This window comes from Budorcas taxicolor, chromosome 4 (assembly GCF_023091745.1).
Source record: "Budorcas taxicolor isolate Tak-1 chromosome 4, Takin1.1, whole genome shotgun sequence".
In the NCBI taxonomy this organism is placed as follows: domain Eukaryota; kingdom Metazoa; phylum Chordata; class Mammalia; order Artiodactyla; family Bovidae; genus Budorcas; species Budorcas taxicolor.
Window position 1 is genome coordinate 51914274 of NC_068913.1, and position 26589 is coordinate 51940862.

General features: G+C 38.5%; 1 protein-coding gene across 1 annotated transcript in view; it reads left to right on the top strand.

The window, feature by feature from the left end:
* Positions 1 to 23234: 23234 nt before the first annotated feature.
* The window catches only part of STARD3NL (STARD3 N-terminal like), a 57737-nt gene continuing 54382 nt past the window's right edge, over positions 23235 to 26589 (top strand). Inside the window, exon 1 of the mRNA XM_052639144.1 lies at positions 23235 to 23426. The gene's annotated coding sequence lies outside the window, so the exon portion shown is untranslated. The remainder of the gene's footprint in view (positions 23427 to 26589) is intronic.

A 26589-nucleotide genomic window follows, 5' to 3' on the forward strand; every position in this document is an offset into this window, starting at 1 on the left:
TACTTTCTGACCTTTGTTCTGATTCTCATAACTGAACTTCTGTCTTATTCTTTGTTCTTTATAACATTTCTAGGTAATCTGACCACTACTATTCTAGTACTTCTACAACTGGGTTTAGTCAATGTTATTGATTGAATTGTGTGCCTTGCAAAAATACACTGAAGTCATAACCCCCCATACCTCAAATGTATCACTTCCAAATGTGATTTTATTTGGGAACAGGGTTGTTGCAGATGTAATTAGATGAGTAGGATAGGCACTTAATCTGACTAGTGCCCTTATAACAAAAGGAAGACAACGAAGGACAGACACACACAGAGAACACCATGCGATGACAGAGGCCGAGAACGGAGTGATGCAGCTACAAGCCAAGAACTGGCAGGGATTGTGGCCACCATCAGAAGCTATACAAAGGCAAACAAAAACATCCACTAAAGCTTTCAGAGACAACATGGTCCTGCTGATACTCCTAACCTCAAGAAGTGTGAGACCATACGTTTCTGTTGTTTAAGTCAGTTAGTTTGTGGTACATAGTTAAAGAAGCCCTAAAACTCCCTAAAACTAATGCAATCTTGTTGTCACTTTCTTTCCAGAAATGTTATAGACAAATTGTTACAGACAATTTCTTAGTATTAGTAATGACTATGCTTACTTCCCATTACACACACTCAGAACACCCATTAACGAATGGAATTTGGGTTAGAAGCTCACATTTGTATATATACTAGACATATACTTGTTAACATATTCTTTCTACAATTTCCACATGATTCTGTCCTCCAATTATCTGAGAAATTCCACAGCAGAAAAATCAAATTCTAAGTCCTATAAAATATTACAACAGTGACTAACCATGTATCAACATATTTTTCTTTCACTTTGCTAATCAGAGTAAATGCTCCAATCAAAATATACACTGACTGAATGGATACAGAAACAAGAGCTGCATATCTGCTGTCTAAAGAGTCATTTCATATCTACAGATATATACAGACTGACAGTGATGAGATGGCAAAAGGTATTCCATGCAAATGGAAATCAAAAGGAAGCTGGAGTTGCAATACTTATATCAGACAAAATAAACTGTAAAATAAAGACTGCAAAAGAGACAAAGAAGGACACTACATAATGATCAAAGGATCAATCCAAAAGGAAGCTATAAAATTGTAAATATATATTCACCCAACATAGGAGCACTCCAACATACAAGGCAAATGTTCAGTTCAGTTCAGTTCAGTTCAGTTCAGTTCAGTCGCTCAGTTGTGTCCAGCTCTTTGTGACCCCATGAACCACAGCACACCAGGCCTCCCTGTCCATCACCAACTCCCAGAGTTTACTCAACCTCATGTCCACTGAGTCGGTGATGCAATTCAACCATCTCATCCTCTGTCGTCCCCTTCTCCTCCTGTCCTCAATCTTTCTCAGCATCAGGGTCTTTTCCAATGAGTCAGTTCTTCACATCAGGTGGCCAAAGTATTGGAGTTTCAGCTTCAACATCAGTCCTTCCAAGGAACACCCAGGACTGATCTCCTTTAGGATGGACTGGTTGGATCTCCTTGCAGTCCAACGGACTCTCAAGAGTCTTCTCCAACACCACGGTTCAAAAGCATCAATTCTTCGGCACTCAGCTTTCTTTATAGTCCAACTCTCACATCCATATATGACTATTGGAAAAACCATAGCCTTGACTAGACGGACCTTTGTTGACAAAGTAATGTCTCTGCTTTCTAATGTCTAGGTTGGTCATAACTTTCCTTCCAAGGAGTAAGTGTCCTTTAATTTCATGGCTGCAATCACCATCTGCAGTGATTCTGGAGCCCTCAAAAATAAAGTCAGCCACTGTTTCCACTGTTTCCCCATCTATTTCCCATGAAGTGATGGGACCAGATGCCATGATCTTAGTTTTCTGAATGTTGAGCTTTAATCTAACTTTTTCACTCTCCTCTTTCACTTTCATCAAGAGGCTCTTTAGTTCTTCTTTACTTTCTGCCATAAGGGTGGTGTCGTCTGCAACAAGCATAAAACAAAAAACTGACAATAACACAACAATAGTAGGGGAGTTTAACACTCCACTTACATTAACAGACAGATCATTCAGACAGCAACTCAAAAAGGAAACACAGACCTTAAACGACACATTAGACCAGAAGAACTTAATTGATATTTATAGAGGATTCCATCTGAAAGCAGAATACACATTCTTTTCAAATGTACATGAAACACTCTCCAGGACAGATCACATGCTGAGCCATAAAGCAGGCACTGATAAATTTCAGAAAACTGAAATCATATCAAGCATATTTTCTGACCACAAAGCTATGAAACTAGAAATCAACTACAAGAAAAAAAAACAAAAACAAAAACATGTGGAGATTAAACAATTTGCTACAAAATGACCAATCACTGAAAAAATCTAAGAAGAAATAAAAAAATACCTACAGATAAATGAAAATGAAAACACAACAATCCAAAACCTATGTAAATCACCAAAACAGTTCTAAGAGGGAAGATTACAGCAAATCAAGCTTACTTCAGGAAACAAGAAAAATCTCAAATAAGCAACCTAAAGCAACCAGAGAGGGGACAAACAAAACATAGTGAGTAGAAGGAAAGAAATCATAAAATTCAGAGCTGAAATAAATGAAATAGAGACTAAAAATAATAGAAAAGTTTATGAAATTAAAAGCTGGTTCTTTGGAAAGATAAACAAAATTGATAAACCTTTAACCAGATTCCTTAAGGAAAAAAAAAGAGAAAGGGCACAAATCAACAAAATCAGAAAAGAAAAAGAAGTTACAACCAACCTCACAGAAATACAAAGGGTCACAAGAGACTACCACAAGCAAATATAGGCCAATAAAATGGACAACCTAGAAGAACAGTCAAATTATACGAAAGGTACAATCTCTCAAGACTGAACCAGGAAGACAGAAAATATGAACAGACTAATTAGTAGTACTGAAATTGAATGAGCAATTTAAAAACTCCCAATAAGCAAAAGTCCAGGACCAGATGGCTTCTCAGGTGAAGGGACACTTTTGAACTCATTTTACAAGGCCACCATCACTGAGATACCAAAACCAGACAAAAATATCACAAAGAAAGAAAATTACAGGCCAACAGCACTGATGAACATAGATGCAAAACTCCTTAACAAAACATTAGCAAACTGACTCAAAGAATACAGTATAATGATCATGCATCATGATCAAGTGGGATTTATTCCAGGGATGCAAGGATTTTTCAATATCTGTAAATCAATCACTGTGATATACCACATTAACAAATTATAAAATAAAAACCATATGATTATCTCAATAGATGAAGAAAAATTTTATATAAAATTTAACATCCATTCATGATTAAAAGTCTTCAGAAAGTGAGCATAGGGGGAACATTATAAAAGCCATATATGACAAATCTAGCTAACAAACCAAGCCAAGATCATACTCAAAGGGAAAGCATTATGTCTAAGATCAGGAACAAGATAAGCATGCCACTCTCACCATTTTTAATCAACACAGCTTTAGAATCTTAGCCACAGCAATTAGAGAAAAAAAAAATTCATTAAAAAAAAAAGGTAAACCTGTCACTGTTTACAGATGACATGATGCTATATAGAAAATCCTAAAGATGCTACCAGAAAACTACTAGAGCTTATCAATGAACTTGGTGAAGTTGCTAGATACAAAATTAATATACAGAAATCTGTTGCATTTCTATACACTAATAAAAAAATACTGGAAAAATAAATTCAGGAAATAAGAGATTATCATATTGAGTTAAATAAGTCAGATAGAAAAAGATAAACATCCTATGCTATCACTTATATGTGGAATCTAAAAAAAATGATACAAATGAACTTCTTTACAAAACACAAATAGACTCACAGAAATAGAAAACAAATTCACAGTTACCAAAGGGGATAATGGGGGCAGAGGAGAGACATGTTAGAAGTTTGAGATTAGCATATATATATACTACTTTGTTTGAAATAGGTAAACAACAAGTACCTACTATATAGCACGGGGAACTATACTCAATATCTTATAATAATCTATAATGGAAAATAATCTGTAAAAGAATAAATAAATAAAACTTAATCACTTTGCTGTACACTTAAAACTAACACAACATTAATTGTATTTTGACAGAAAAGATGCTAGATAGCAACATGAAAGTATACAAACATATAAAACTCTCTGGAAAAGGTAAATATAGAGACAATCATAAAATATTCAAGTATTTATAATGTTAGCACATGAATTACTGTTAGTCCTGGAATAGAATTTAAGTAGCAAAAGAGTTTTAAACAGCTATAAATCTATGTGACTAGATACACAATATAAAACATGTAATTTGTAACATCAATAAAATAAAGTTGGGGGGTAGGTAAGGGTAAAGAAGCAGCATTTTAACATGCAATTTAAGTTGTTATCAGTCTAAAACAGATTGCTATAACTTTAAAATATCTTACGCAGTCTCAGTGGTAACCACAAATAAGACATACAGAAGATGTATAAAAGGAAATGAGAAAGGAGTCAAAGTTCAGTTCAGTCACTCAGTCGTGTCTGACTCTTTGCGACCCCAAAAACCACAGCATGCCAGGCCTCCCTATCCATCATCAACTCCCGGAGTTTACCCAATCTCATGTCCATTGCGTCGGTGATGCCACTGAACCATCTCATCCTCTGTCATCCCTTTCTCCTCCTGCCCTCAGTCTTTCCTAGCATCAGGGTCTTTTCCAATGAGTCAGTTCTTCGCATGAGGTGGCCAAAGTACTGGAGTTTCAGCTTCAACACCATTCCTTCCAATGAACACCCAAGACTGATCTACTTTAGGATGGATTGGGTGGATCTCCTTGCAGTCCAAGGGACTCTCAAGAATCTTCTCCAACACCACAGTTCAAAAGCATCAATTCTTCAGCACTCAGCTTTCTTCACAGTCCAACTCTCGCATCCATATATGACTACTGGAAAAACCATAGCCTTGATTAGACAGACCTTTGTTCACAAAGTAATGTCTCTGCTTTTTAATATGCTGTCTAGGTTGGTTATAACTTTCCTTCTAAGGAGTAAGCGTCTTTTAATTTCATGGCTGAAATCACCACCTGAGTGATTTTGGAGCCCCCAAAAATAAAGTCAGCCACCGTTTCCACTGTTTTCCCATCTATTTGCCATGAAGTGATGGGACTGGATGCCAGGATCTTAGTTTTCTGAATGTTGAGCTTTAAGCCAACTTTTTCACTCTCCTCTTTCACTTTCATTAAGAGGCTCTTTAGTTCTTCTTAATTTTCTGCCATAAGCATCAAAGTATATTACTATAAAAAAAATCAATGAAACACAAGGAAGGTAGCAAGAGAGAAAAAGAGACAGAATAGCTGCAAGACATATGGAAAACTATTAATAAATGGCAATAGTAGGTCCTCCCCTATCAATAATTACTTTAAAATGTAAATAGATTAAAGTTCCCAAAGATTTGTTAAATAGATTAGAGAAAAACCCAAACAGATCCATCCACATGCTACCTGTAAGAGACTAAATTAAGAGCATACGTATGCTAAAAGTGAAAGAATGAAAAAAGACACACCATGCAAGTAGTAACTGAAATACAGCAGGTGTGGCCATAATTATAATAGACAAAACAGACTTTAAGTCAAAATCTGTCACAAGAGACAAAGAAGGATATTTTATAATGATAAAAGTGTCAATTAACCACAGAGATATAACAATTATAAATATATAGGCACCTAACACCAGAAATCCCAAATATATGAAGCAAATATTGACAGAATTATAGAACTGAAGACCGAAATATACAGCAACCCAACAACAGTAAGAGATTTCAATACTCCAGTTTTAATAATGGATAGAACAACTAGACAGAAGTTCAGTAAGGAAATAGAAGAGTTGAATGCTACAAACCAATTAGACCTAACAGACATAGAGAACACTCCACCCAACAGCAGCAGAATACACATTCTTCTTAACTGTACATGGAACATTTTCCAAGATAGACCACATGTTAGACCACAAAATTAAGTTTTAACAAATTTAAGAAGATTGAAATCATACCAAGTATCTTTTCTGGCCACAGTGGGATGAAACTGGAAATCAATAGCAAAAGGAAAACTGGAATATTCACAAATATGTAGAATTTAAACACCACACTCTTAAAGAATAAATGAGTCAAAGAAGAAACAAACAATATTTTGAGGAAAATAAAGATTAAAAAAATCAACATATGAAAACTTATGTGATACAGTGAAAGTAGTACTAAGAGGAAGTTTATGGCAGTAAACACTTAAAAAACAAGGAAGTGTTCACATTAATAACCTAGCTTTACATCTCACTCATCTCACATGCTAGTAAAGTAATGCTCAAAATTCTCCAAGCCAGACTTCAGCAATACGTGAACTGTGAACTTCCTGATGTTCAAGCTGGTTTTCGAAAAGGCAGAGGAACCAGAGATCAAATTGCCAACATCCTCTGGATCACTGAAAAAGCAAGAGAGTTCCAGAAAAACATCTATTTCTGCTTTATTGACTATGCCAAAGCCTTTGACTGTGTGGATCACAATAAACTGTGGAAAATTCTGAGAGAGATGGGAATACCAGACCACCTGACCTGCCTCTTGAGAAATCTGTATGCAGGTCAGGAAGCAACAGTTAGAACTAGAAATGGAACAACAGCCTGGTTCCAAATAGAAAAGGGAGTACGTCAAGGCTGTATATTGTTACCCTGCTTATTTAACTTCTATGCAGAGTACATCATGAGAAACGCTGGACTGGAAGAAATGCAAGCTGGAATCAAGATAGCCGGGAGAAATATCAATAACCTCAGATATGCAGATGACACCACCCTTATGGCAGAAAGTGAAGAGGAACTCAAAAGCTTCCGGATGAAAGTGAAAGAGGAGAGTGAAAAAGTTGGCTTAAAGCTCAACATTCAGAAAACGAAGATCATGGCATCCGGTCCCATCACTTCATGGCAAACAGATGGGGAAACAGTGGAAACAGTGTCAGACTTTATTTTGGGGGGCTCCAAAATCACTGCAGATAGTGACTGCAGCCATGAAATTAAAAGACGCTTACTCCTTGGAAGGAAAGCTATGATCAACCTAGATAGCATATTCAAAAGCAGAGACGTTACTTTGCTGACTAAGGTCCGTCTAGTCAAGGTTATGATTTTTCCAGTGGTCATGTATGGATGTGAGAGTTGGACTGTGAAGAAGGCTGAGCACTGAAGAATTGATGCTTTTGAACTATGGTGTTGGAGAAGACTCTTGAGAGTCCCTTGGACTGCAACGAGATCCAACCAGTCCATTCTGAAGGAGATCAGCCCTGGGATTTCTTTGGAAGGAATGATGCTAAAGCTGAAACTCCAGTACTTTGGCCACCTCATGCGAAGAGTTGACTCATTGGAAAAGACTGTGATGCTGGGAGGGATTGGGGGCAGGAGGAGAAGGGGACGACAGAGGATGAGATGGCTGGATGGCATCACTAACTCGATGGACGTGACTCTGAGTGAACTCTGCGAGTTTTTGATGGACAGGGAGGCCTGGCGTGCTGCGATTCATGGGGTCGCAGACAGTCAGACACAACTGAGCGACTGAACTGAACTGAATTATAACAGTGTGGTACTTCCTAAAGATAGACATATAGATTAACTGAACAGAACAGAAATAAACACTCACATATATGGTTATATGATCTTGGACAAAGGTATTAAGCTCACAAAATGGGAAATGGAGAGTATCTTCAACAAATGGAGATGGCAAAACTGGGTATTGATGTGCAAAAGAATGAAGTTGGATCTTTATCTTACAGCATATACAAAAAAATAACACAAAATGGTAACAGTTAAAGGCCTCACATAAGATCTAAGAAAACAGGGAAAGAGCTTCGTGAAAATGGATTGGCATTGATTTCTTAGATATTACATCAAACACACAGACAGAAAAAGGAAAAAGAGACAAACCTGAAAACCTCTGCACATCAAAGGAGATAATCAACAAGTGAAAAAGCAACCTACAGAATAGGAGAAAATATCTGCCAAATCATATATATGATAAAGGGTTAATATCCAAAATAGTGAACTCAACTCAGCAACAATAAAAAACCAATTTTAAAATGTGCAATGGACTTGAGTAGAAAATATACAAACAGCCATGAAGCATATGAAAAGATGGTTTATCATTACTAATCATTAGAAAAATGCAATGAGATATCACACACACACATAGACACACAAACAAATAGACACAGATAGACTTAGAAAATGGCAAGTTGGTGAGGATGTGAAGAAACTTGAAATTTGTGCACTGTTGGTGAGAATGCAAAATGATGTATCACTATGGAAAACTATATAGAGGTTTCTCAAAACGATAAAAATAGAATTATTATATGATCCAGCAATCTCACTTTTGGGTATGCAACCAAAAAAATTGAAAGCAGGATGGAAGATATTTTGCATAACCATATTTATTTTAGTATTATGCCTAATACCCAAGAGGTGGAAGCAACCTAAATGTCCATGGAAAAATGAATAGATAAAAGAAAATGTGGTAAATATGTACAATGGAATATTATTCATCCTTAAAAAAGAAGGAAATCCTGTCATATGCTTTAACATGGAAGAAACTTAAGGACATGTTAAATGAAACTGGAAATAAGTTATTCACAAAAAGACAAATAGTATATGAGTCCACTTACATGAGGTATCTAAAGTAGTAAAATGCATAGAAACAAATTAGAATAGTAGATGCCATGATTTGGAGCAAGGGGGAGATAGGGAGCTATTGTTCCATGGATACAGAGTTACAGTTCTGTGAGATAAAAAAGCTCTAGAGAGCTGTACAACAGTGTGAATATAGTTAACACTACTGAATATAATTAACATTCATAGCAATGTGCATATAGTTACGACTACAATTAAAAATGGTTAAGAAAGTAAATTTTATCTTACGTGTTTTTAAAAAAGTTAAAATCATACAAAACTTCCAGGCCCAGAGATCACAGCATCATCTTACAAAATTACAATTAATGTAATATAATGTAAGTTACATTTCCTACCTGCCTCCCATCCCATCTCTCTTTCTTCTCCATTTTCTACCCCTTTCCCACCTGTCTCCCATCCCATCTCTCCTTCTTCCCCATTCCCCACCCCTTTAGCTCCAACTCCAGCAGGGTCAAAATTACTATTATAAATTTTAAACAAACTAATTTTCTAAACAGAAAAAATAACTCACTAACTCTATCAGTTCCTGGTAATAGTGAATGAGTTCACCAAGACTAAACACAGTGTTATAGCGCTGCCTGTATTCTTTTATTAAAAAAAAATTTTATGGATAGCATAGTTTTATAGATAAATCTTACATCAAGCACATAGTGCTTCCAAAAGTTAAGGATTACTAACAGTGCTTTTTACTTGAATTCCTTTTTTAACATAGCAAGAACATCAGACTACAGAGGCTTACAAAAAGACTAACAAAACCCCAAAAAGTCAAAAAAGAGATGTGGAAAACTTTCTTTGAAAATAACTAATGATAATGACAAACATTGTTTTCCTGGATATTCTGCCATTATTTTGGCCCTTCCTCACATGTTACCACTAGAATCTTATAGGAGCTGCCTCCTGCCAACATAAGCATTGTGTGAAACTTTACAAACATAGCTGGGAAGAATAGACCAATGACCTCTGTGTGACTTCTTAGCAACTTTGCAATATGGAGGCCTAATTTGATATGTGGATTTGGTGGTTTGACCAGCCTTGGCTAACATCAAGTCCACATGCAAGGGAGGGTGCAGTGGCTCCCTGCTCCAGAGCACCAACTCAGTCTCATGCTCTGTGAGTCACAGTGGCAGAAGAAAACCTCCTTCCTGGCTGTCTTGACTCACTCTGGAGCAGAAGAGGATGCTCATTGGGATTGTGGTCCTGTATTACGTGAGAGACCATGGTGAGCTAAACAGATTCACCAAAATGCAACCAAATCCCTCAAATTAGGAGAGAACAGGATGAGAATGACCAAATTCACTCATGTTTTGGGTTGGCAAACTTCTACGAAGTTCTAACATTAGCTCTGGTCCCATAAGTCAAGTTTTACTTAGTCTTTTAGACTTCTAATGCTTAAACTGCTACAACTGAAGTTGTATCTTCAATAAATTCTATAGGAATTTATATTCTATTTTAAGAGTAAATTAGTATTTAAAGTCTATCTTGGATCAGAGCCAAATATCCCAACTTGTCTCAGAACTTATGTCTTTTTAGATGGTATAGATACTGCTCTTCCTAACAGGTATCCACTATTTCATTCTTCTCCAAGATTGGTGTGTTTTTCTTTTTTTAAGTCAAAATCACCTATCCTAGGTTTTTCACTTATTTATATATTTAGTAGTAACATTTACTGGGAACTAAATTGCAATGTACATCAGTGATTTTGAAACCAAGCAGGACCTTGCTGGGCTTTCTAGAGGACAGATCCCTACCTGTCCCCCACCTTCTGTCCGCAGAAAAGCTTTAGCCTCATCAAGTTCTAAAGGGCAAATTTAATCAGAGAGGTGAGAAAATGCTGAAACAAACGAACAAACAAAGACAGTCAAGCAAGACAAAACAATTATAATTTACCCATAAAACAAGATCAAAGACCTTTCGTTCCTCCTCAAAGGCCATAGATAACCAGTTCTGTTAGGTTCAGTCACTCAGTTCAGTTCAATTCAGTCGCTCAGTCGTGTCTGACTCTTTGAGAACCCATGAATCACAGCACGCCAGGCCTCCCTGTCCATCACCAAATCCCAGAGTTCACTCAGACTCACGTCCATCGAGTCAGTGATGCCATCCAGCCATCTCATCCTCTGTTGTCCCCTTCTCCTCCTGCCCCCAACCCCTCCCAGCATCAGAGTCTTTTCCAATGAGTCAACTCTTCGCATGAGGTGGCCAAAGTACTGGAGTTTCAGCTTTAGCATCATTCCTTCCAAAGAAATCCCAGGGCTGATCTCCTTCAGAATGGACTGGTTGGATCTCGTTGCAGTCCAAGGGACTCTCAAGAGTCTTCTCCAACACCACGGTTCAAAAGCATCAATTCTTTGGCGCTCAGCCTTCTTCACAGTCGTATTCTCACATCCATACATGACCACTGGAAAAATCATAGCCTTGACTAGACGGACCTTAGTCAGCAAAGTAACGTCTCTGCTTTTGAATATGCTATCTAGGTTGATCATAGCTTTCCTTCCAAGGAGTAAGCGTCTTTTAATTTCATGGCTGCAGTCACCATCTGCAGTGATTTCGGAGCCCCCCAAAAATAAAGTCTGACACTGTTTCCACTGTTTCCCCATCTATTTGCCATGAAGTGATGGGACCGGATGCCATGATCTTCGTTTTCTGAATGTTGAGCTTTAAGCCAACTTTTTCACTCTCCTCTTTCACTTTCATCCAGAGGCTTTTAAGTTCCTCTTCACTTTCTGCCATAAGGGTGGTGTCATCTGCATATCTGAGGTGATTGATATTTCTCCCGGCAATCTTGATTCCAGCTTGTGTTTCTTCCAGTCCAGCGTTTCTCATGATGTACTCTGCATAGAAGTTAAATAAGCAGGGTGACAATATACAGCCTTGACGTACTCCTTTTCCTATTTGGAACCAGGCTGTTGTTCCATGTCCAGTTCTAACTGTTGCTTCCTGATCTGCATACAGATTTCTCAAGAGGCAGGTCAGGTGGTCTGGTATTCCCATCTCTCTCAGAATTTTCCACAGTTTATTGTGATCCACACAGTCAAAGGCTTTGGCATAGTCAATAAAGCAGAAAGTCATGTCCAAGTTTTTGCAACCCCATGAACCACAGCACACCAGGCCTCCCTGTCCATTACCAACTCCCAGAGTCCACCCAAAACCATGTCCATCAAGTCAGTGATGCCATCCAACCATCTCATCCTCTATTGTCCCCTTTTCCTCCTGCCCTCAATCTTTCCCAACGTTAGGGTCTTTTCCAATGAGTCAGCTCTTCACATCAGGTGGCGAAAGTATTGGAGTTTCAGCTTCAACACCATTCTTTCCAATGAACCCCTAGGACTGATCTCCTTTAGGATTGACTGGATGGATCTCCTTGCAGTCCAAGGGACTCTCAAGAGTCTTCTCCAACACCACAGTTCAAAAGTATCAATTCTTTGGCGCTCAGCTTTCTTTATAGTCCAACTCTCACATTCATACATGACTGCTGCAAAAACCATAGCCTTGACTAAACAGACCTTTGTTGGCAAAGTAATGTCTCTGCTTTTCAATATGCTGTCTAGGTTGATAATAGATAGATAATATCCTGAGCCATATCCTTGAGTTGTTTTACAGATAATAAAATCTGCACCAGCCAGGAGAAGTTAACTGTGTGCTGACCAGCAACATGTCAAAACTAGACCAGCTGGAATCAGAGGTAGAGGATTTCAGTGCCCAGAACTGTATTTTATCTTATCATCAACCAATCAGAGAATTGTGCTCAAGTTGATCACACACTGCAACCCTTTCCCTCAGGCTATCTTTAAAAACCCTTCTCTGAAAGCCACTGGGGAGTTCCAATTTTTTAGCACAAGCTGCATATTTTCCTTGCAATAAATATTGCATTTTCCTTCACCACAACCTAGTGTCAAAGCATCAGCTTTGCTGTGCATTAGACAAAGAGATTCAAGTTTGGTTTGGTAACAATATGTCTAATTATTAAATTACTAAAAGGACTGTCCCTTTTAGACAAACTTCTAAGATTATTTTAGTTGCAAACTAGTAATAAAGGGAATATTAATATAAGAAAAATGTTAGGAAAAATGTGTTAACCTCTTCTTTCATCATATGACCAATCACAGGTCCTCTCAGAATCTAAAATGATTTATCAATTAAGATAATTCAGGGGCCTATAGTTTGATGTATTCATCATTCAATCTACCTTCAATAACCTCGGCTACCCCCGAGGTTATTAAAACATTATTACCATTTATTTTCCTATAATTCTTGTCCTTCATCTTCCACTTACTTTCTTACTGCTTTGTATCACTTACACCCTTAAAATTCCAAAGTACAATTTATCTTTTTAAGTAAATATTCTCGTATTTTTAAGATGGCTGCAGTATCTTGGAGGGGGCTGGTCAAGGGCAAGTCAAAACACCCAAAATACTTCTACCATTATAAAGTTGCCTTGTCTTGATTCAGCACGTGCTTGGTTGTTTCAAACTTTAGCTGGTTTCCTGACTTCCAGCAAACTTTATTCTGACTGTTTCTGCTTCATTTTTCAATTTTTCTATAGGGGAATAGACCACTGAAGGTGCCTAGTCTGCTGTTTTCACCACTGACATTCCAAAACATTTTTCTTGTGCTGGACAGCACTATACTAGGCTAAGGGACACTAAAATATTAATGACACTGATCAACATGCTCAATTCTTTTTGAGCTATAATTGATTATATGGTATCAGACCAACTTCTCACCATGAACAACTTGAGGTATGAAAAGGAAACAGTTGCATTTGAGAGTATGGAAAGCAGTTGAGAAAGCTAGCTTAAGTATCTCATCTTAGATAGCCTGGTAGTAAAATTTTGTCACCAGGAGATACGCTCTAAAACTTAATAAAGAAAGAAATGATTTCAAATTTAATCTCAGAAAAGCAAAAAGTAATGAAAAGCAAGGGCTTCCCAGGTGGTGTTAATGGTAAAGAACCTGCCTACCAATGCAGAGGACCTAAGAGATATGGGTTCAATCCCTGGGTCGGGAAGATCCTCTAGAGGAGGGCAAGGCAATCCACATTAGTATTCTTGCCTAGAGAATCCAATAGACAGAAGAGCCAAAAGAGCAACAGTCCATAGGGTCACAAAGAGTCAGACACAATTGAAGTGACTTAGCACACACACACAATGAAAGCAAATAAGATACTATAGATCTAAACTAATATTGTCCATTCAAAATAAATAATATTTTGTTGGGTTTTAAAATGATTAAATACAATTAAACTAAGCAACAACTGTATAAAAATCAGAAATTGAGTAAATTAAATTAAAGTGTTTAAAGTCCTTGCATTGTCCAGAAGCTAAATAAAAGTATTAATTTGCAGAAGATTCTAATAAGTCAAAGATTCATTTTGTAATGAAAAAGTCAAAGAATAAGAAAAAAAAACAATTACCTGACAAAGAATCATATCTAGAATATAGCGAACTAACCAAAAATCAGCAAGAAAAACACAGATAATCTAATTTTAAAAAGGGCAAAATACTTGAACAGGAATTTCACAACATCCAAATGATATACAAACATATGAAAAGATGCTAAAATTTTTTGTCATTCACAAAATGCATATTAAATCCATAATGTAATACCCTACAGATGCATCAGAATGTATAACATTACCAAAAATCCACCATGCTGTTTTCCATAATGACTGCACCATTTTACATTCTGACCAATAGTGTTCAAGGGTTCCAATTTTTCCATATCCTTGCTAACACTTGTTATTTTGTTAATATCCTTCTTAACTGATGTGAAGTGATATCTCATGGTGGTTTGATTTGCATTTCTCTGATAATCAGTGACATAAAGCACTTTTTCATTCATCTGTTGGTCATCTGTATGTCTTCTTTAGAGAATGTCTAAATCCTTCACCCATTGTTTTAGTTTTCTTTTCTGTTTTTTTGCTAAAGAGTTGTAGGAGTTCCTTATATTTTTTAGGAAGTTATGTCTTGTTAAATTTACAGTTTGCAAATGCTTTCTTCTATTTTTAGGTTTCCTGTTCACTCTGTTGATTTTTTCATTTACTGTGCAAAACCTTATGGTTTGATGTAGTCCTGCTTGTCTGTTTTTTGCTTTTGCTGCCTATATTTTTGGTGTCAGATCCATGAAATCATTGCCAAGACTACTCTCATGAAGCTTTTCCCATTTTCTTCTTAGGGGTTTGGGTTTTATAGTTTCAGGTCTTAGGTTTAAATCTTTAATCCATTTTGAATTGATTTTTGTGTATGTTCTAAGATAGAGGTTTATTTTCAATCCTTTATATGTGAATATTCAGTGTTCCAAACACCATTTGCTGAAGAGATGATCCTTTCCCCACTGTGTATTCTTGGCACCATTGTTGAAGATCAGCTGCCTATATGTGTAGGGGTTTATCTCTGGGCTCTTTATTCTGTCCCATTGGTCTGTATGTCTATCTTTATCCCATTATCACACTGCCTTAACTATGGCAGCTTTGTAATATATTTGAAATCAGGAAATATGATGTTCTCAGATTTGTTCTTCTTTCTTAAGGTCACTTTGGGTATTCTGGCACTTTTAGTGTTCTATATGAATTTTAGAATTATTTTATATTTGTTTTTAAAATGCCAGTGGAATTTTAATGGAAATAGCATTGAATATATAGTCTGAACATTTTAATAATATTAAGTCTTCCAATCCATGAACACAAGATGTCTTTCCATTTATTTGTGTTTTAATATCTTTCATCAGTGTATTACAGTTTCACATCCATTGTTAAACTTATCCTTAAACATTCTATTGATTTTGATGCTATTGAAAATGAGACTGTCTTACCATTTCTTTTCTTCGGTGGTTCATTATTAGTGTATGAGAATGCAACTGAATTTTATATATTGATTTTGTATCCTGAAACTTTCCCGGATTTGTTTATTAGTTCTAATAGGACTGTTCCATGTCCAGTTCTAACTGTTGCTTCTTGGCCTGCACACAGATTTCTCAGGATGCAGGTTAGGTGATCTGGTATTCCCAATTCTTTAAGAGTTTTTCAGAGTTTGTTGTGATCCACACACTCAAAGGCTTTGGTGTAGTCAATAAAGCAAAAGTAGATATTTTTCTGGAACTCTCTTGCTTTTTCAATAATCTGGCAGATGTTAGCAATTTGACCACTGGTTCCTCTGCGTTTTCTACATCCAGCTTGAACATCTGGAAGTTAACTGTTCATGTACTATGGAAGCCTGGCTTGGAGAATTTTGAGCATTACTTTGCTACCATTGTGAGATGAGTGCAATTTTGTGGTAGTTTGAGCATTCTTTGGCATTGCCTTTCTTTGGGATTGGAAAACTTACCTTTTCTAGTCCTATGGCCACTGCTGAGTTTTCCAGATTTGTTGGCATAGTTAGAACTGGACATGGAACAACAGACTAGTTCCAAATCGGGAAAGGAGTACGTCAAGGCTATATATTGTCACTCTGCTTATTTAACTAATATGCAGAGTACATCATGTGAAATGCCAGGCTGGATGAAGCACAAGCTGGAATCAAGATTGCCGGGAGAAATATCAATAACCTCAGATACGCAGATGACACCACCCTTATGGCAGAAAGTGAAGAGGAACTGAAGAGCCTCTTGATGAAAGTGAAAGAGGAGGGTGAAAAAGTTGGCTTAAAGCTCAACATTCAGAAAACGAAGATCATGGCATCCGGTCCCATCTCTTCATGACAAATAGATGGGGAAACAATGGAAACAGTGACAAATTTTATTTTGGGGGTCTCCAAAATCACTGCAGATGGTGATTGCAGCCATGAAATTAAAAGATGCTTGCTCCTTGGAAGAAAAGCTATGACCAACCTAGACAGCATATTAAAAAGCAGAGACATTACTTTGTCAACAAAGGTCCATCTAGTCAAAGCTATGGCTTTTCCAGTAGTCATATATGGATGTGAGAGTTGGACTATAAAGAAAGCCGAGAGCTGAAGAATTGATGCTTTTGAACTGTGGTGTTGGAGAAGACTCTTGAGAGTCCCTTGGGCTGCAAGGAGATCCAACCAGTCAATCCTGAAGAAAACCAGTCCTATTATATTCCTTGGGAGGCCTCATGATGAAGCTGAAACTCTAATACTTTGGCCACCTGATGCAAAGAGCTGACTCATTGGAAAAGACCCTGATGCTGGGAAAGATTGAACGCAGGAGAAGGGAACGACAGAGGATGAAATGGTTGGATGGCATCACTGATGTGATGTACATAAGTTTGAGGAGGTTCTGGGAGTTGGAGATAGACAGTAAAGCCTGGGATGCTACAGTCCATGGGGTCACAAAGAGTTGGACATGACTGAGTGACTGACCTAACTGGATAGGATTGTGCGTGTGTATAATTTTTAGAGTTGTCTATATATGAGATCATGTCATCTACAAATAGGGGCAATTTTCTTTCCTTTTCAATATGCATGCCTTAAAATTTTTTAAAGATTATTCAATATTTTTCTTTTTTTGGCCATGCTACATAACTTGTGGGATCATAGTTCCCCAGACAGGGACTGAACCTAGGCCCCAAGCAGTGAAGGCTTGGACTAACCACTGGACTTCCAGGGAATTCCCTGGATGGCTTTTACTTCTTTTTCTTGACTAGCTGCTCTGTCTAGGACTGCCTATAAGTTACACATAAATGGTAAGAGTGGGTACCCTTGCTTTGTTCCTGATCTTAGAAGGAAAGCTTTCAATTTTTCACCATTGAATATGTCAACTGTGGGCTTCTCATATCTGATCTTTATTGTGTTGAGGTGCCTTCGGTCTACACTTAATTTGCTAAGAGTTTTTATCAGGAAGGGAGGTTTAATATTGTCAAATGTTTTCTCTGCATCTGTTGAGATGATCATATGATTTTCATCCTTCATTTGCTAATGTGGTGAATCACACTGATTTATTTGATTATGTTGAATCATCCTGGCATTCCATAAATAAATTCCATTTGATCATGGCATAGACGTGTGTTCTCAGTCACACAGTCATGTCTGACTCTTTGTGACCCTGTGGACTGTAGCTCCTGAGTCCAGAGGACTTTCATGGCAAGGATACTGGAGTGGGCTGCCATTTCCTCCTCCAAGGGATCTTCCCGACACAGGGAACAAACCTGCATCTCCTCAGGCTCCTACATTGGCAGGTGGATCTTTACTACTGAGTCATCTGAGAAGTCCATATACTCTTGAATTCCGTTTGCTAGAATTTTTGTTATAAATTTTGGGGTATACATTCACCGGGGATACAAAGCTGCAATTTTCTTTTCTTTAAATGCCTTTTTATGGTTTTGTTATCAAGGCACTAGAGGCCTCATAAAATAGATTTGGAAATGCTGCCTCCTCTTTGAATTTTTGGAGAAGTCTGAGAAAGACTGGTGCTGATTCTTCCTTAAATGTTTAGTAGAATTCACCAGTGAAGCCATCTAGTCCTGGTTTTTTTTGTTTGAAGATTTTTGACTACTAATTCAATTTCCTAATTTGTTATTTGTCTGTTTGTATTTTCTATAACTTTTATCATCTTATCCAGTAATTCTACTCCTGGATATATATTCAAAAGAAGTGAAATCAGGATCTTAAACATATATCTTCATTACCATGTTTGTGTGCATTCTCAGTTGCTTCAGTAGTGCCTGACTTTTTGCAACCCCATGGACAATAGCCTCCCAGGCTCCTCTCTCGATGGGGTTCTCCAGGCAAGAATACTGGAGTGGGTTGCCATGCCCTCCTCCAGGGGATCTTCCTGACCCAGGGATCAAACCCGTGTCTCCTGCATTGCAGGCAGATTCTTTACTCTCTGATCCATGGGGGAAGCTCATTTACCACGTTTTTTGCAGCATAATTTACAACAGTCAAGATGTGGAAACAATCCACAATTCCAACAGATGAATAGATAAAGAAAATGTGGAATATGCAAACAATGGAATGTTATTCAGCACTTTTAAAAAAGGAAATCCTACCATTTGGGATACCGTGGATGGGCCCAGAAGTAAATATTATGTATACTTTTGCGTGTGCTAAGTTGCTTTAGCCATGTCCGACTCTTTGCGACCCCATGGACTGTAGACTGTCAGGCTCCTCTGTCCTTGGGATTCTCCAGGCAAGAACACTGGAGTGGGTTGCCATGCCCTCCTCCAGGGGATCTTCCTGACCCCAGGACTGAACCCACATCTTCTGTGGTTCCTGTATTGCAGGTGGATTCTTTACCACTGAGCCACCAGGAAGTCCATCTATATCTCTACATTTTTATCAAAAAATTCATTTTTCATTTTAAATGCTCTTTTATCTAAGTAACAACTGTTTGTTTTTTGACTGAAGCAAAAGATAAAGTGCTACTCCATGTTTTTCTTGCCTTTCAAATTCAATCGGGTGACAAATAATTGCATCATCTAGTTCTAATTGCTTAAAAGGCATGTTATATAAATCAGCTGCACAACCGGAGACACCTTCTTACTCCAACATTGCTTCATTTGGTTCAATCATTACTTTGTCTTTATAGCATCTGTTTTTTCTAGTCAATTCTCTGGAATACAAAGTTCAGACCTAAAACCTTTCATGGGCTATTTCAGCAGTTGTGTGGTCCCAGAACTCAAACTTGGAAGGGGCAGAGAAGTTTTGGGGCTCAGGTACCTGGTCTGGAGGAGTGTGAGGTGAGGGCTAATTTGGACTGTACTTGGGGGAGGGGAGAGGGCAATCTACAGTTGTAGCAGCATTTCCTACCTGCATACATGTGTTCCTCTTATGGCACTGACCATCTGAAAGGTAGACATGAAAGTCCAGCTTAGCTCGCAGCTCATACGAAGTTCAGAGGGAACAGCTGGAGATGCAGCATTGCCATGGAAATTATTATGTCTGGAAATGAGTCAGTCATAGAATTACAAATATTGCACGATTTCACTTAAATGAAGTATTTAGTATAGTTAAACTCACAGATGCTGACAACAGAATGGTGGTTGCCAGAAGATGGGGGAGGAGAAAACTGGGGATTTTTCAGTGGTTATAAAGTTAGTTATACATAAGATTAATAAACTCTAGAGATTAACTGTACAACATAGGGCACATAGTTAACACAGGTTGTTCACTTAAAGAAAGTAGTTCTCTTGCTACATGTTATCATTAAAAAAAGTACAAGGGGACACAAGAAATCTTTTAGTGGTGGTAAGTATTTTTTAAAATTTTACTTTATTTAAGTATAGTTGATTTACAGTGTTGTGTTGGTTTCTGGTACACAGAAAGTGATTTAGTTATATATATATAAATTCTGTTTAATATTCTTTTTTATTATGGTTTATTATAGCATATTGAATATAGTTCCCTGTGCTATACACTAGGGCCTTGTTGTTTATCCATTCCATATATAATAGTCTGCATCTGCTAATCCCAGACTCCCAATCCCCTCTCCCCTGTGCCTTGGCAACTACAAATCTGTTCTTTATGTCTGAGTAATTTCTGTTTCATAGATAAGTTGATTTCTAGCATATTTTACATTCCACATATAAGTGGTATTATATGCTATTCTGTCTTTCTCTTTGATCTACTTCTCTTAGTATGGTAATCTTTAGGTCCATCTCTGTTGCTGCAAATGGCATTAGTTCTTTGTTTTTTTACGGCTAAGTAGCACTCCATTGTATATATGTGCCACATCTTTGTCCTTCATCCGTCAATGGACTTCTGGGTAATTTTCGTATCTTGGCTATTGTAAATAGAGCTGCTAAGAACATATGAGCATATGGACAAACCTCAAATCAGAAGTTTGTCAATGGATATGTTTATTGCCTTGTTTGTGGTGATGGTATCACAGGGTCCAAAATCATTAAAATGTATATATTAAATACTTGCAACTTTTGTATATTGTCTCAGAAAAATTAAAAAAAAATAAAAAAAGAAGATGAACACAAAACTGAGAATTTCAAGCGGTGGCAAATACATACATGAAGAAACTGGAATTTTCATTCACTGCTGCTGCTGCTGCTATGTCGCTTCAGTCGTGTCCTACTCTGTGCGACCCCATAGACGGCAGCCCACAAGGCTCCTCTGTCCCTAGGATTCTCCAGGCAAGAACACTGGAGTGGGTTGCCATTTCCTTCTCCAATGCATTAAAGTGAAAAGTGAAAGTGAAGTCACTCAGTTGTGTTGGACTCTTAACGACCCCATGGACTGCTGCCTATCAGGCTCCTCCGTCCATGGGATTTTCCAGGCAAGGGTACTGGAGTGGGTTGCCATTGCCTAGACTATAAATCGTTAAGACCAGAAATCTATTTGGCAGTATCTACTAATACTGAATATATGTACATCCTGTGGCTACTAGTACTGAATATACATACATTTTCTGGTAATATTATACTAGGTATATATCAAAATCAAATGTATAACTATGTGCATCAACAGGTACAAAAATATTCTTAGCAGAATCATTTTTACTCACTCCAAACTTTAAACAACTCAATGCTACGCAATATTAGACTAGACAAATAAATTTTGGAATTACATGAAAATGAATAAACTACTACTATATTCTTTAATATGTATCAATCTTACAAATTTTTATTGAGTGAAAAGAGCCACACAAGAGAATATACTATGTGTGGTCATTTATAACCATTCAAAAGCAGGCAAGGCTAATTCTGCTTATAAAATTCAAAATAGTGGCAATTTTTGTGTGGGTTGTGATGACTCAGATGGGGTATAAGATTTTTATATTTACGGTAAACATCTAAAAATCTTGATGTAGGAGGTAGTAACACAAGTTCATTCATTTTGTTACCAAGATACACACTAGGAATTATCGCACTTTTGTACATATGCCATCTCTTAACAATTTTTCACACACATCCATTAAGAACATTTTAAAAATTGTATTTCATTAATTTTTGGCAAAGGCGTAGTGCAAGGGGTACTCATATATTTAATGTACAAATGTCAGTTGTAGCAGCTACTTAAAGGAGTAAAGGGAAGGAATCTACTACTGAGATTTAAGATGTGCTCCATCCAGCACTTCCACATATTAGTTTCTTTCCCTAGAGAACACTTGGATATACCTGCAAAAAGGCACAAACACATGTTGAAGGTCGCAACATTTCTAACTAAAAAACTAAAAAAGAAACAAACATGTCTGAGGGAAAGGGAATCATAAATTAAATCTATTGGTTCTGAGAACTACCATGTAGTCTTTTAAAACAAAGAGGTAAATTTATATATATATATATATATATATATATATATATATGGAAAGATCTCAAGGATATAATGTTGACTGAGGGAAAAAACCAACATCTACTGGCATGTAAATGCAGAAAACTAAAATCACCATATGTGAAAGTCACTCAGTCGTGTCCCACTCTTTGCGACACCACGGATTATACAGGCCATTAAATTCTTCAGGCCAGAATACTGGAGTGCATATCCGTCCCCTTCCCCAGGGGATCTTCCCAACCCAGGGATGGAACCCTGGTCTCCCGCATTGCAGGCGGATTCTGTACTACCTAAGCCACAAGGGAAGCCCAGAAGTCACCATATAGGGACTGGTTTTTAATTACTCCCTGAAAACGATTAGCTAATGTGTGACGTTTAAATTTATGGTTATATGTAATTTAACATGAATAATAGCACTCATAGTGTCTTTGGAAGGATACGCAAAAAATCTGCAACACTCAAGTTATTGACTTCAATAGGCGAACCAAGTGCCTCAGGACCTGGAAGCAGAATTCCCTCTATGTAACTCTCTAGTCCTTCATATATTTGAACGGTCTAACTGTAGTAGTTTCATTAAAATATAACCTTTAGTCAAACAATAAAGGAGGTCAATTTAGAGCGAAAACCTATACAAATATAAAAAAAAATGTTGACTGCTATTAAAACTGATTGGGAAGATCTCCTGGAAAAGGAAATGGTAACCCACTTCCATCATTCTTGCCTAGAAAATCCTACGGACAGAGGGGCCTGGCGGGCTACAGTCCATGGGGTCGCAAGAGTCGGACACGACTTAGCAACTAAACCATCACCACTATTAAAACTGAAGTGTTATGCGCTAGGAGAGCTGAGAGAGTATCCTAAGCGGGGAGGAGGTGGGGCTGGAGCCGAGAATTCAAAGATGAGGTAACTCTTGAACAGGGAAATTGAATATCCTACTTTTTCACTTCTGGAGCGCCCAAGGGCCCTGAAATCCAGTCCCATGATTATTTTCCAGAGTTGGACCCTAAATTGCCACCAAGAGAATGGGGGAAGCCAGAAGAATCTATCAGGAGAGAGAAGAGACGCATCAGAAAACCGTGCGGTACCGGATTCGCGAAAATTCAGTCAGCCGGAGTTTCCTATTCCCACTCTCGCCTCAGGGCCGGCCGGACCGCCCCGACCGCCCCTCACGCCTTCCCGCGACGCTCACTGGACAGTATATGATTGATAGAGTCACTCACCAATCGCCGCTCTGCTATAGGGGCTCTCTGGCCCTTACCGGTCTTTGGTCCCTGGGGCGAGATGCGACCTCTGTGCGTCGACGTCAGCGTGCTGACGTCATAGGCCGGGTACTCTAGGAGGTCCTGGGGCGACAGTACGCGGGCGGTGGGCTGCGCGACTTCTGCAGGACTAGATTCCTGGTCCCACCCTGCCGAGCCCCGCCCCTCCGCCGGCGGACACTGCCGCGGGCGCAGCCACAGAGCCGCGGTCTCCCGGCCAGCCTGGGGCGGCCGGCCCGGAACCACCCGATGAGGTAGGCTGGGTTTCTAGTCACCCTATTTGACAGATTGGAAAACTGAGTCATCGGGATCAGGTGATTTGCCCGGGGCTCACTGGAGACCCGCGAACGGAGGCCAGAACCGAGCATCCCGGCTTGTTTGTACGGCCCTCGCCGTCCTCTGGAGAGGAGGAGGGGCTTGGCGGTCTTGTTTATAATGGGTACAGAAGTAAAGTTGCAGATTGCGGCGCCCCTTTTCATCCAAGGTTTGGGTGGGCATTCAGGGCATGGATGCTAGTAGAGAGGTCTCCATTCCTTCATTCTGCGGAGCCCTCGGTGAAATCAAGCCTTCTGCTGGCCCCTTGGGCCTTCCATAGTGACCGAGAATGGTGACTAGGTTGATGCGTCGGTTACTGACCTCTTTTTTTTTTTTTTCATCAAGGAAAGCTGTGTTCCAAACAAAATTTAAAAATTAAAGCACAAATCACGAATGTTCTGGCTGTGGTTTCAGTTCACTGCTTTGCTCACTCGTGGGTATCTGGTCATATTTTGAAATCTCAGTAGCATGCTTATTTTTTGGTTTAGGATTAGAGAGGGATTTTTTTTTCTTTCTTTCTTTTAGTTCAAACAGAAGTTAACATTGTGGAACTTTTCTTATTCTCTTAAAGTGCCAATTGATCTTCATGTCATTTTTCTTGTTTCACAGATGGAATTACTGAATTCGTCACTTGACTCAGTAATAGTCATAAGCTTAGCTAGGTAACAACAGGTCAAGCCTTTCCATACTAGTACTGAAATTAGTTCAGTTTATCTCAGAATTCTTTGTGGAGAAGTGTTCTGAAAGATAATTCACATATATATATATTCCATCTACCTATACATCCTCATGAAACAAAACGTCGTAGGATACCTAAGATGCTTTATTTATGGGTTCTAATAAGGTGGGGGCATAATTCATGCTCATAAAGTAAAAATGTGTACTGTATAATATATGTATCCATATATGTTTTGTATTGTTTTGAAGAAGTCATTCTTTTTAAATCTTTCTGTCTCAGACATTGACCTTTAAGACTGCATTATTGCATAAAACTGCATTAAAGAAATGAAATTAAAACCACTTCAGGGGACTTTTCCTTACTAAGGTTCACAGAAGGATGGTTTTTATCATTTAACTTTAGTCTTTGGACAAATTTATCTGATGATCGATCGCCTCATCTCTGCCTCATCTTATGCTTTGTTTTAGATGTTGAGAATTGAATGTGGAAACATTTAAATAATAGTCTTGCCCTCAAGACCTTCCATTTTGATGTAGATACTATAAATATATAAACAAAAATGACAATTTTAGATAATGATAAATGCTAGAAGAGACATTACCAGGGGCTGGAGCACGACTGGGATGGGGGAAATTTAGATATGGGTGATCAGGAAAGATTTCCTTGAGCAAGTTTGGAGGAGATCTGGATGTTTAGAATGAGTCAGCCATGGGAAGATCTGCTGGAAGTTTCCAAGCAGAAGTAACAGTGCAAAGGAGCTAAAGGAAAAAGAAGCTTGATATGTTCCAGAGATAGAAGAGCAGCTGTGTGGCTGGAGTGGGGTCTACCTAGGGGAGAGTGAGGTGGGAGGACAGTAGTGGGGGAAGTGGCACTCAGAGGTGGGCAGGACTGCGATCATCTCAATCCCGCGTGCGAATTGCAGGCAAAGAATTGTCAAAGCCCTCTTCATTTTTCTTAGTGACATTCATATAGTGCTAACCCAGCTTTCTGCTTTATATTGGTCATGAAATCATTATAGTAAATCACTGTATATGTTTTTTCACCAGTGGTCCTCATTCTTAATGGAAAGATGTCTTCTTCCCTCAAGCACTGTGTCCCTTGTTGTTTCTTTCCTGTTCCTTGTTACTATGTGCAGTACTCTGAGCCTTTGCTTATCTTCTCCTTCCTGCTTTGATCCTTCTTACTCCCAACTGTGAGTCCTCCCCAGTATTTATGTGCCAGGCATTCAGTCCCTGCTCTTCTCCAGGCTGAGTTCTAGGAAACTGCTTTGTCAAGTGGATTCCTCTTCTCCATCAGAACTTATCTTACTGGCCAGAGACTTAATGTCTGCCTTTATTTAGTGCCTGCAGTATACCAGATGCATTATATACTTTCTGATTCTTCTTTCCTGTTGCAAAGGTAAATGTTATCCTTTCTTGATAGAAGAGGAAACTTCTGCATAAGGCTACCACCTGGTACTGAGGGAGCCCATGTTTGAACACACCAGCTAGTCTGCCACTGAACCTTGATCCGTGATACGCTACCTCCCTGAGTGTATTACAACAACTCTCTACTAAGAAATTAATATTTTATGAAATAGCACTTTAGACATCATGATTCAATCCTCGTAGTTTAAAGGTGAGACTGGAGAAGCCTGTTTAGTGCTTTTCGAGACAGAACTGGCATCAGATTCTCATCCTACTAATTTGCAGCCTAATGTTTTTCCTGCTATACTTAAACTTCATGGACGGTCCATCACAAGGGGTTTTGGTATATAGAGAAATATAATATTTCAACATCGTGAATTTATTGTCCATAAACTCATATCAGGCAGTTTTAAATGAACTTATACAAGGCATCTTTTAAAAAGATGAGACAGTGCTGCTCAGTTCAGTTCAGTTCAGTCGCTCAGTCGTGTCTGACTCTTTGTGACCCCATGAATCACAGCACGCTAGGCCTCCCTGTCCATCACCATCTCCCGGAGTTCACTCAGACTCACGTCCATCGCGTCAGTGATGCCATCCAGCCAGTGCTGCTGCTTGGGCTAAAATATGGTGGTTTAGTCGCTAAGTCGTGTCCGACTCTTGAGACCCCATGGACTGTTGCCCACCAGGCTCCTCTGTCCATGGGATTCTCCAGGCAAGAATACCAGAGTGGGTTGCCATTTCCTTCTCCAGGGGATCTTCTGGACCCAGGAATTGAAGGCGGATTCTTTACTGACTGAGCTATGAGGGAAGCCCCAAAACAGCCCCTTACTGTATTTTAATTGTCTTTTTCAGCAGTGAGCAGATGTAAGCTTTCTTTGTGAACCTTGGTTTTCTTAGTAGAAAGTGGCTTCAAAATGACTTTAAAATTTACATTTCAATTTCACAAATCTTTGTAGAGAGTTTACAATGTGTTGTTTTCCCAGATTTAACCACTTGCTTACAAGTACGGGAACATCG